The sequence below is a fragment of the Felis catus genome, chromosome A1 (assembly GCF_018350175.1).
Source record: "Felis catus isolate Fca126 chromosome A1, F.catus_Fca126_mat1.0, whole genome shotgun sequence".
In the NCBI taxonomy this organism is placed as follows: Eukaryota; Metazoa; Chordata; class Mammalia; order Carnivora; family Felidae; genus Felis; species Felis catus.
Window position 1 is genome coordinate 69,898,669 of NC_058368.1, and position 12,549 is coordinate 69,911,217.

The 12,549-nt window shown below is 41.1% G+C and overlaps 2 long non-coding RNA genes across 2 annotated transcripts in view; one reads left to right on the forward strand and one right to left on the reverse strand.

Annotated features, from left to right (window-relative positions):
* LOC123384763 overlaps positions 1-12,549 on the forward strand; it is a 31,076-nt gene that overhangs the window by 1,257 nt on the left and 17,270 nt on the right. The window contains exon 2 of the long non-coding RNA XR_006596282.1: positions 9,027-9,169. This is a non-coding gene — a long non-coding RNA (uncharacterized LOC123384763). The remainder of the gene's footprint in view (positions 1-9,026; positions 9,170-12,549) is intronic.
* The window catches only part of LOC123384762, a 52,271-nt gene continuing 51,752 nt past the window's right edge, over positions 12,031-12,549 (reverse strand). Inside the window, exon 4 of the long non-coding RNA XR_006596278.1 lies at positions 12,031-12,374. This is a non-coding gene — a long non-coding RNA (uncharacterized LOC123384762). The remainder of the gene's footprint in view (positions 12,375-12,549) is intronic.

Genomic DNA, 12,549 nt, shown 5'->3' on the forward strand with positions numbered 1-12,549 from the left:
CTCTCTCTCTCTCTCTCTCTCTCTCTCTCTGTCCCTCCCCCACTCTCTCAGTCTCTATCTCTCTCAAAATAAATAAATATTTAAAAAAGAATACCTATGAAGAGTCGTGAACTCCTTAAGGTGAGGATCCAAGTGTAATTTTTTACCTTGTGACCCCAAAAGTGTTTCTGGTGTGGGGATACAGAAGAATATAATAAATATTTGTTTATGCATGTCAGAAACAGGTAAGTTTAAAAATAAAAATTCTATTATTTAGAAAGTGCTTAAAGATATGAGAAAACTGGGGCTTACACACTGCTGATGGAAATGTAAGTTGGTATGCATTTCTTAGAGGGACTTTTAGTCATGTAACAAAAGCCTTAAAATATTCATACTTTTTTCCTATTATATTTTTATGTCAAGATATTATGTTTAAGAAATGAGTATAACTTTTTAGAGATGTAATATGAAGATGAGCATCACATTGCTATTTATAACAAAGAAAAAATAAAAACAGTTGAAATGTCCTATTATAAAGGTTTGGCTAAAAGATTATGGTTCACTCATAGAATGGTATAAATTCTATGTAGCAACTTAAAATTATTGTGTAAATTAATACTGAGACACTTACTGAAGATATTCATGGCTCAAACAAGGATAAGTGGGAAAAACAAGTTATAGGAATGTATGCTACATACATACATACATATATGTAAAATGTATGTAAAATTCATATGTACTACCTTCTGCTTCTGGCGATGGCTGAATTCTGGCCTAGGGTATTTCAGAACAATGCCACCAAGTATAACTAGAAAAACTAGATAAATAAATTAATAGACAAATCAATAAAATTTTTAAAAACCCATGTGTTTGACGTTATCAGAGAGTTAGCCCGGCAATTTGTGGAGCTAAGATCTAGAAGAGAGGGAAGAGGTGGGCCTGGTATGTGGGGCTGCTTTCCTCCTTGAGGCAACTGCTAATTTGAAAGAGACAACTGAGTGGCAAAAGAGTAAAAGAGAGGTTTTGCACTTTCACAGAGCAAAGCAGGCAAAGTTGTGATTTCAGGGCTCTCTAAGGAAGAGAAGTTTTGGCAAACAACCCAGACTTTTGGTTGGGACCACAAAGCACTAGATCCTAAAAATGAAGGTGAATCTCACAAGAAATAAATCTACCTTCAAATCAGCCCAATAAGTTAGACTAAGATGATCTGTCTGTCCTAGCCTTGTGCTATACCAGAAATAAACCTTAATCCTTTCTGGAAGAAGATACCATCATCTCGAGTCTCAATCCATCTCTACATTTTTTCATAAACAATGTATGACACGCTATAAAAAGTAACCAGGCATACAAGAAGGCAAGATAGGACAGAAGACCAAGAGAAAAAATATATAATAGAAACGTATTCATAGGAGGTATCTAGGTGATCAGAAGAAACAGTAAAATAAATATGATGAATATATTTAAGAAATTAAATGATGAGATGGAGACTTTTCTAGAAAAAATGGAAACTAAAAAATAATCAAGTGAAAATCCTAGAAATAAAAAATATAATTGAAATTCTTACAAATTTGATGAGTTTATGGGGCACCTGGGTAGCTCAGTCAGTTGAGCATCGGACTTCGGCTCAGGTCATGATCTCACGGTTTGTGGGTTCGAGCCCCACATCGGGCTCTGGGCTGACAGCTCAGAGCCTGGAGCCTGCTTTGGATTCTGTGTCTCCATCTGTCTCTGCCCCTTCCCTACTCATGCTCTGTCTCTCTGTCTCTCAAAAATAAATAAACATTAAAAAATTTTTTATTAAATTTTTGATGAGTTTAAGAGCTGATCAAATACAACTGAAGATTTATTTATTTTTAAATGTTTGTTTATTTTTGAGAGAGAGAGAGAGAGCCCAAGTGGGGGGAGGGACAGAAAGAGAGAGGGAGACACAGAATCCAAAGCAGGCTCCAGGTCCTGAGCTGTCAGCACAGAGCCCGAAATGGGGCTCAAACCCACGAACTGTAAGATCATGACCTGAACTGAAGTCAGGCACTTAACTGACCAAGCCACCTAGGTCCCCTGAAGATAGATTTAATAAAGGGAAGTAATGTGTGCGTACATGTGTGCGTACACACTGAAGCTCAAAACATAAAGTTGAATAAAAGAAGGCAAATAGAGTACTGCACATATGGAGTACTATATGGTTCCACTTACATGAAGTTTAAAAACAGATGAAACTAATCTACAGTGTTAGACATCCAGAGAAGTTAAATCTGAGAAGATAAAAGGAATAATGATTAGTTGTGGGAATGAGGGGGCTATTTCTTGACCTGAGTTGCTCTACTGGTTGTTACACTTTGAATTATTCATCAAGCTATTTTTGATTTGTGTACTTCTTTCTGTGTATGTTATATGTCAATAAAATATTAACATATGTGTATACACACATGTAAATATAAAAGGCTATTTATATAAGTTATCTTTGAGCATTATGGATAATTTTTTTCTTTGTGTTTTCTGCCACGATTATGGATTCCTTATGAAAAAGGAAATAAGGGGCGCCTGGGTGGCTTAAGTCTGTTAAGCATCTGACTTCAGCTCATGGTCACGGTCACAGTTCCTGGGTTTGAGCCCCGTGTGGGGCTCTGTACTGACAGCTCAGAGTCTGGAGCCTGCTTCAGATTCTGTGTCTCCCTCTCTCTCTCTGTCCCTCCCCTGCTCTAACTCTGTCTCTGTCTCTCGAAAATAAACATAAAAAAATTTTTTTTAAGGAAATAAAAAAGAAAAAAATATACTGACCTATTGTTTTTGTTTATTTAATTATTATTTTTTTAGAGAAAGAGAGAGCACACACAAGCAGGGGAGAGGGGCAGAGGGAGAGAGAGAGAATTTCAAGCAGAGCTAGAGAGAGGAGAGAGAGAGAATTTCAGGCACCCCCAGTTGTTTTTGTTTAAAAACTGAGGTATAGTTAAGATATAACTGACAAGTTTTATTTATTAAAATTCTTCTAATCCCAGAATAAAAGTGAATGAGATTTAGATTTGGCTTAAGAAAGAATCTCCTGGAACTAAAAGTTGTTAAACAGAGAAAACGATGGATTCTTCTTCCCTGGTAGCCTTTCAAAATAGTGTAACTGTTAAGTGAGGTCTTCCCTGAAGGCATGGCTATAGGTTAGAATACTGTTTAAGATTCATTTTGGGGGCATCTGGGTGGCTCAGTCGATTAAGTGTCCGATTCTTGATTTTGTCTCAGGTCATGATCTCACGTTTTGTTAGATCGAGCCCGTGTCAGGCTCTGTGCTATCACACAGAGAGATTCTCTCTCTCCCTCTCTCTGCCCCTCCCCCTCTCACTTGTGCAGGTTTGTGCTCTCTCCCTCTTTCTCAAAATAAATAAACACTTTTTAAAAAAAGATTCGTTTTGGGCCTATGATGCTATAGTTTTCAATATGAGGGAGGTATATTTAAGGAACTTCATTTATGGTGAGTTTACCTTCCAGGTGATGAGCCGGTGGCAGGAAATAACATACAATCATGTCGTTAGGAACTCGCAGTCCACGGAGGTCATATAATTATAGATGAAATGTGAATTCCATTCACTCATTCATTAACAGTTACAAACTGCGTATGTCTGAGTCAGATTCAAGGGACTGAGATATTGCAGTAAACATGACAAAATCCATGCTCTTGTGGAGTTTATATTCTAGTCAACAAGCAAATATATAACATATCAAGTAGTAATAAGAGCACTGAAGAAAAAGCAGAATAAGAATGATCGTGGATGGGTGCCTGGGTGGCTCAGTCGGTTAAGCGTCCAACTTCAGCTCAGGCCAATGATCTCTCGGTTTGTGAGTTCGAGCCCCGTGTCAGGCTCTGGGCTGACAGCTCAGAGCCTGGAGCCTGCTTCAGATTGTGTGTCTCCACCTCTCTTTGCCCCTCCCCCACTCATGCTCTGTCTCTCTCTGTCTCTTGATAATAAACGTTAAAAAAAAAAAAAAAGAAAGAAAAGAATGATCGTGGAGATGGTTGTACAGAGTGAGCAATTTTAAAGATTTTTTTGAGTAGGAGCGCCTGGGTGGCTCAGTCAGTTGAGTGTCCGACTTCAGTTCAGGTCATGATCTTATGACTCGTCTCATGGGTTTGAGCCCCACATTGGGCTCTGTGCTGACAGCTCAGAACCTGAAGCCTGCTTTGGATTCTGTGTCTCAGTCTCTCTCTGCCCTTCCACTGCTCATTCTCTCTCTCTCTCTCTCTCTCTCTCTCTCTCTCTCTCTCTTTCACTCTCTCTCTCAAAAATAAATAAACATTAAAAAAATTTTTAAAGATTTTTTTAAAGTAGTCTCCACACCCAACGTGGGGCTCCAACTTACAACCCCGAGATCAAGAGTCACACATTCTACTGACTGAGCCCGCCAGGTGCCCGTGGGGCTAGCGCAGTCTGAGTAGGCAGGAGAGAATTGTGAGGGATGAAGTAGCTTGAACAGATCATGTAGGGACTTATGGTCTATGATGAGGACTTTTGACTTTATCTTTCTGAAATGGGAAGCTTTGAAGAATTTCAACAGAGGCATGGTGTGATCTGACAAATTTGAAATGTGTTACTCTGGCTGCCGAGAAGAGAATTGAGAGTGAAAAGGGAGCAGTAGAAAGAGGCCACGAGAAGTCCCTTGTTCTCCAGGCAAGACATGAGGGTGGTTTGGACCACAAAGGTATTACAGGACCTAGGGAAAGGGGAGGTGATTCTGAATGTACTTTGAAGGCAAAGACTATAGGATCTGTTGAAGGAATAGATGTAGAATGTAAGAAAAATAGAGAAATCAAGAATAACTCCAACTGGCGCTCCTGGGTGGCTCAGTCGGCTAAGTGTCTGACTCTTGATTTCGGCTCAGGTCATGATCTCACAGTTGTGGGTTCGAGCCCCGTGTCTGACATCACCAAGTCTGCTTGGGGTTCTCTCTCTCCCTCTCGTGGCCCCTCCCCCACTTGTATGCACGTGCATGCGTGTGCTCTCTCTCAAAAGAAATAAATAAACTTGAGAAAAAAGAAGAATAACTCCAAAGATTTTAGTCTGAGAAACTAAGTGATATAAGAGGCAACACTTATTGAAATGGTAAAAGTCTTGAGAAAAACAGTTGGGGAGGGGAATAGGACCATATTAGCTGAATCAACTCACCGTTTGTTTCTTACACAGGAGGAAGCAGCTAAAAAGACTGTGTTAGGCAGGTACTCCTTCAGAATGGATGAAAAGAACCATTCTCACATTTTGATAGTGATTTTGCAAATTATACATACCACAGAGCTCATAATGCTAATACTTTCACAAACTATTTGTTATTCATTTTGCTCAAATTGCTTTCTTTCAGATGCTGCATTTTAACAGAGTCATAATTAACGGCAAACCATAATATCCACACCTGGGAACCATTTTAACTCATATACATCTTTATTTTATTTTATTAATTTTATTTTTTAAAAATTTACATCCAAATTAGTTAGCATATAACTAATATACATCTTTTACCACGAACCTTAAGTATCAGCCTTTCTGAAAAGCTTCCCCTTGACTCATTAGTTAGGGTTAGATACTCTTCCCGTAGATTTCTAAAGAACCCCAAAGATCATTTTATCATATTTCTTTCCAAATACCTTGTATTGTCATCATCTATTTCTCTCCCTGATCAAGTGGACAGATTGAATTATTTTTGAATACTCAATAGCTGACTCAAGTCTTGGCACTTAATAAAAAATGCGGCAAAGGAAGGAAGAAGGGCAGGGAGGGAAGGAAAGCAAGAGGGGTTTAGAATGTATTTTCTCTCCATTACGTAGAGATTATTTCATTGCACTAGGTTCACTTTACCTTAGTTTCCCGCCAATCCACTGGGCCACGTGAGATGTAGGTGTAGTCTAGCAATGTAGTGTCGGTATGATTAAGTGGAAAATTACAACACGATGACTTATGGAAGCATCTTTTTTTTTTTTTTAATTTTTTTTTTCAACGCTTATTTATTTTTGGGACAGAGAGAGACAGAGCATGAACGGGGGAGGGGCAGAGAGAGAGGGAGACACAGAATCGGAAACAGGCTCCAGGCTCTGAGCCATCAGCCCAGAGCCTGTCGCGGGGCTCGAACTCACGGACCGCGAGATCGTGACCTGGTTGAAGTCGGACGCTTAACCGACTGCGCCACCCAGGCGCCCCTGGAAGCATCTTAACATCTTCCCTCTGTTGCGATTGTACGAACACTGAAATTATAGACCAGAACTGTCCAATAGAGCTTTCTGCAGTGATGGAAATGTTCTATATCCATGCTGTCCAGTAGAGTACTTAGATGCATATGGCCTTTGAACACTTGAAATGTGGCAGGTGTGACTGAGGAGCTGAATTTTTTATTTAATTTAATGAATTTAACTTAAAGTTTATTTTTATTTTTATTTTGAGAACAAGCAGAAGAGGAGCAGAGAGAGGGAGACGGAATCCTAAGCAGGCTCTGTGCTATCGGCACAGAACCCCATGTGGGGCTCGAGCTCATGAACTGCGAGATCGTGACCTGAGCCAAAGTCAAGAGTCAGATACTTCACCAACTGAGCCACCCAGGCGCCCCTAAACTTAAATTTAAGTAACCACACGTGGGGAGTGGCTACTATTTGGATCGTACAGTCATAGAGTCTACTGGGAGTCATATTTTCTCATTTCCTTACTTCACAGATGAAGAAACTCAGACTTAAAAGAAGCAACATTGTTTGCCCAACTTCCTAATTCCTTGTACTGAAACATGTTTCTGATTTTGTCACTACTCATTCCTAACGTGACCTTCATGTTGAAATCTATTTCTTCCGTAGAAACTTTTAATTTCCAGATCACAGACCAAATGCAATCCTTACAGACTAGTAACAGTAATAAACCACTTTCGGGGGGGGGGGAGACCTTATGTGCCACTATATTTAGAAAAATGTGATTTTTCTCAATAAAAAATGATGATGATGATGATAAATTACATACTGTGGCTCATCCGATGATTACTTTCCTTAAGTACTATCATTTGTTGAAACTCAGAACTAGCTACACAGAACATTATTCCAGCGGTAAACTGAACAACTGAACAAAGAACCTGATTTCTGAGACTCTGCATTCTCATTTAGATAATGATGAAGTGGGGACACATAAAATGACTGAAAAATAAATGATTATATAAAATAAGTATCACAGCTACTTCCAAAAGTAGCTTCATATTCAGTACAGATATCATGGGGGTGGGGAATGTAGGTGAGGGTGGTCTTGGAGGAGGGGTGGAGGGCTGGGGGGAGGCTGAGGAGAGGCTGGGAATTGTCTCTCTTCTCCTGTGATAATGAGTACAATTCTTGTAAACCTACCGGGTGCCAGGCCCTATAGCCTATAGAACATTCTTTTCGCTAGCTTAAACCAAACTCTGTTTCTCTTTGGACTTTCCTTACACATTCACTTAGCAAATGGCCGACCCCAGATGGACCAAAGGTTCACCTTCACTCTCCTGTACCTTGGAGGCTGAGCACCTGCAGCAAATCGCAGACTGGGTGTGAAATCGCCCGCCGCATACAGACCCCCAGCCCTCCCTGGGAACCACCTGTTCTACTCTGGATGGTCATCCTTCCTGGTCCCCTCACAGCCCAGCACACTACTTCTGCCTTATTGCTCTTAGTAGACGACATTCCCTCCTGCATCACCAAGAACAGAAGCCATCAGATGACAGATGTCTCATCTCTCACCTCCATGTCTACAAACCTACTGACATTGGTCTTGACCCTCTCTTCTTGCCACAATATGGCACAAGCCCTTTCCTTGCATCTAAGTCCATTCCTTGCAACCCTCCTCTGTTTTCAGGGACCTCATGATACCTCTCAGTTTCTGTCACTTCTGGATCTCTGGTCTCTTTTTCACCCAGTCTTTCCTGTCAGCATTTAAACACACTGATGTCTTTTCTATTTTGAAAGATAAAAGACAACCTTCCCCCTATACCACATGCTCTCCAGCTACCATCCCAACCATCTCCTTACCTCCACCCCCTTCTTCAAAGTGTGTTCTAGTTCCTTGTCTCAGTCTCCCCTCTCAGATCCCTCCATCGAGGGTACCACCACCACTCTGCCGGAACCGTGCTAAATTCACCAGTGACTTAGGTGGGCACTTGTGCCTCATGGGCCATTTGCGGTCTTTTGTTTTTTCATCTGAGCATCTGACATAGTTGCCTATGCTGCCTTCTTGCAGCATTTTCTTGTGTTGGCATCTGCATCACACATTCCTGGGCCCCTCTTTTAGGTTTCTCCTTCTCCTGATTAATCAGCTAGTCTTATAAACCTATTGTCTAAATTCCTTGGGTATCCACCCATTTCCTCCATCACTACTGTTACTGCCTACTCTGAACCTCACTACTTAAAGTGCAGCCCATGATCAGGAGTATCATATGCATCTAGAAGTTTGCTAAGACACACCCCCCTCACCCCGTGATTTGCATGTACATGGAAGCTCGAGCGAGAAGCGTCTCTCCAACCAAAGTAATTTTTCCACCTGGGCTCCCTGCTTCTACTCTGGCTCCTTCCAATGGATTCTCCACACAGCAAATCAAATCACGTCACTCATGTACTAAAAGCCTTTCAATAGCCTCCGATTTTCCTTAGAATAAAGTGTATTCTGTACACTGTTCCTTTTGTTTGCTGTGACTCAAGATACTGTGGTCCTTTGTCTACTTTACATCTTTATTGCACCTCTTTTAACATAAGAAGTATTTGACAGCTTTGTTTATTTAAGTACCTTAAATCAAGAAATGTTTTATTTAATTTTGTCCTTTTGCGGGGGGGGGGGGTTCAAATGTTATATTTGCATTGTAAATGGGACTATTTCTCAGTTCTCGTAGTTAGCTAATTCACATAATAAATGCATAGAAAAAGCCTGCAAGGATTGAAGAAGTGTTTTTCTTTGCAAAATGCTATAAATTATGCTCTGAAAGCTTGAGAGAAACCCCTTTGGATGAACAGGATTAAAATCTGAATGTTGTAAGCATGGAAAACAAAACTCTTTCTAATTTTTTTTTTTATGAGGAAGACAGTATTCTGGACATGATGGCCACTTCTTGAACAAATCCAGAGAACATCCTCTGATATACCTACATGTGTTGAAAACAGGTTCAGCACTCCGCTTCAATTCCCCAGCAAATGCCAGTATGGAAAAAGGTTTTGTTGTCACAGGTAACCCATGGAGCTTTAAAAGCAAAAGCGCTATTGTTGAGTCTGTAAAATTCAATGTAAAAAATACCCCTTTCCCTTGTTTAAGTATAAAAGAAGAATGTGGGATAGAAATGTTTCACAAGGCTGTGGAATCCAATCCAAAATATAAACTGCAATGTAGTTTCCCCTCAAAAACTTTCTATGCCTTATAATTTACAGTAGGGTAAACGGTGCTGCTGATAAGCTCTGATTAGGCTGCCTAGAATGTTGCCTGAAATCATCAGGCAGCCCTGCTCTCAGGCAACACAGTCCAAGATACTCTGGAATGTTTCTGATTCATTCACAGCACTGAATGACAGTCATTGGTAGGGCTGTAGGGAGGTATGCATGTTCTTGTCATGGAGGGCCACAGCAAAGGCAGGATTTTCTAAGAACAGCTGAATTCAGGAGTGATGACAGGGGCCTCTGCAAAGTAGGGAACAAAGAACCCGAAGCTTGGCTGTGGGGGTGCAGGCGGCTTGAAAAGACAGAACTTAGGAGAGAGGAAGAGGAGAATTGAAAAACCCAAACCAGCAAAGTGAACCACATATCGTGTGATTCCGTTTATATGAAACATAGAGAATAGGCCAGTCCATACAGACATAAAGTAGAATATTGGTTGCCTAGGCTGGGGGAGAGGGGTAGGGGATTGAGGGTTGATGGCTAAGGGGCACACGGTTTCTTTTTGCATAATAAAAAAATTCTAAAATTAATTGTAGCGATGGTTGCACAATTCTATGAATATACTAAAACATACCACGCTATACATTTTAAATGGATGAATTGTATAGTTTGTGACTCGTGTCTTGATAAAGCTGTTAAAAAGGAGATTAAAAGAAAGGGTGCCTGGCTAGCTCAGTCAGATGAGTATCTGACTGATCTCGGGGTTGTGAATTGGAGCCCCGCTTTGGGTGTAGAGATTACTTAAAAAAAAATCACATGGCTGTTGAATGCCTCCATGTGGTAGACAACAAATAATTTAAAAAAGAAAGAAAGAAAGAAAAATAAACTCTTAAAAACACCCATCCTAAAAAAGATGAGAAAGGAAATTTTAAGGATACAGAGCAGACGTGATACGGGTAATAGCTTCTCGTGATGCTTATACAGCTATTTCTTGATTTCCCCCCCATTAGCTACTTACCACTGAGTTCCTTCTGTGCAAGATGAAGACTTGCCTTCTGATATAGCCCTCCCCCACGCACGCATAAACTTTTTCCTCCTACCTTCCTCCCAGTACAGCTGTATTGTAATTTTTGGTAAGATCAATATTCAGCATTGATGATTCTCAAATTTATTATCTCCAACAGAGTTCTTTCTGGAGTCTGGACCACATCCAAATGCTTACTAAACATCTATAATATCTAATAGGCCTCTTGAACTTCATTTGTCTAAAACAGCTCTTACTTCCCCCTCCAAAACCTGCTTCTCTCTGCCTTTCCCATCTCAGTAAATGGCAGTGCCATTCGCCGAGGTCCAGCGTGCTGGTCAACCCCCGAGCAAAAAACCCCAGGGCCATCTTTGACTTCACTTTTACTCTCCCATCCCGTATCTGATTATCAACAAATCCATCTGGCTCTCCTGTCAAAATAGATCCAGGATCTGACACCTCCTCACCACCTCCATGATACCCACCCTGGTCTAAGACACCATCACTTCTCTTTTGAATGACTGCAATGGCCTCTCTGTTGGTTTTCTCACTTCCACCCTTAGTCCCTTGATCGATTTTCAACAGAATGGTCCAGTTAAAATAAAGGTTGGATCACATCACTCTTCTGCTTCAAAGCCTCCAGTGGCTCCCCATTGCACTGCAGAGACATCAGTCATGGTGAGATTCCTGAACCAGTAAATCCAGTTTGTCCCCAACTAGTCTGTGACCTAAGCACACAAGCCTAATGCCTATTATCTGTAGTTTTCTGGAAGGGCTAGGAAGATTAAACCTACACTTAAAACAGCAATCATGGAAATAACTCAGTGTTTACCTGCTAAATGTGTAACACTCTCCAATGCAGATTTCTTTCACCCTGATAAGCAGAAGTCCCCACCATTGCCTCGTACATGGGATGAGGACTCTAGAATATTTTTCTACCCATTCTAAAGTCCCCTAGAGCAAATCCAGCTCTGCTTTCCTTAATGAGGAGAGGAGGGAAACACCTGCTCTTTTTCCTAAAGTAGTCCCTACAGCTATAATCCTTGTCTGGTTTCTTACCCAAGCATTTGCAGCCTTCTCGGGGGCCTAACTTGGGGAACAAACAACTCTCCAAAGAGACACTGAGGCACACGTGCTGGGGCCACCCTTTGGATGTCTTAATATCTGTTTCTTTAGGTTTGCAAATGGCTCTGCTCCTAATTAGCATGACATTCTTGATCTGGCTATTATTCTCTTAATCCACAGTAATCTTCTTAATCTATAAATCCAAGTATGTTATCTAGGAAGTAGTGTCACCGGGAATTGAGATACAGAATTTGTTTCATGGATTACAGAAGCAGCACTGGAAGGAATTCTAGGAAAGTTGCTATAAGCTAATTTAGGAAGCATGCTTATTCAAATAATCTTTTGAGCCTATTTTCCTCTGAAGTTCTAAGAAGGAGATAGTGGCAACAGCATTTGTTTCTGCTGAGGCTATGAGACTCTTGACCGTCACCTTCCAATGAAGGAGCAAGTTCAGGAGAAGCCCTCCGCCCTGGGTCTCTCACTGGTGAGGCTACTTCTTGGTACTGGCCTTGCTCCTTACATGTCTTCTTCCTTTATTCATGCAGGCCCCTGGGGTTCAAGCTGATTGCCTTTCCTCTTCCAGTCTTTTACTAAGTATCTGCTTCCCAGAGTTCTACTTCCAAAACTGACTTCAATTTCCTCTGTTTCCCTTTTCCTTGCTGTCCACCATTCTCTGATTCATAAATGTTTGCGGAACACCTGCTATGTTTTTATGTGTTTACATAAGACTCCATCTCTGCCCCGGAGAGTCACAAGTGTGAGTGAGGCAGATAGTAAATGACCTGACAACCGTATATCTTTGTGCAAAAGATGCATATCTCTTACCTCTCGGCCTCTATAGGTAAGAAGAAATCCCTCCAGCTGCCTTCGTTTGTACAAGGTGCTCCTCTCCCCATTGGTGCCTTCGTTTGTACAAGGTGCTCCTCTCCCCATTGGTGTCCTCAAAGAACGAGAACATTGGTTCTCCAATGAACTCTGGTTTTAGGAAAATAAAGCCAGGAAGAAACACATCTTTTGTGTAGTTTCATTTTTGGTGCAGAGTCCTGTGAGCACAACTTCCCCTGAGCACAAGGTTAGTGGGAAAGGTGGGGGAAGCACAAAGAGCCGGTTCACCTTGGTGCAATGGTGGGTAGGGGGGGAGACTGTCAGA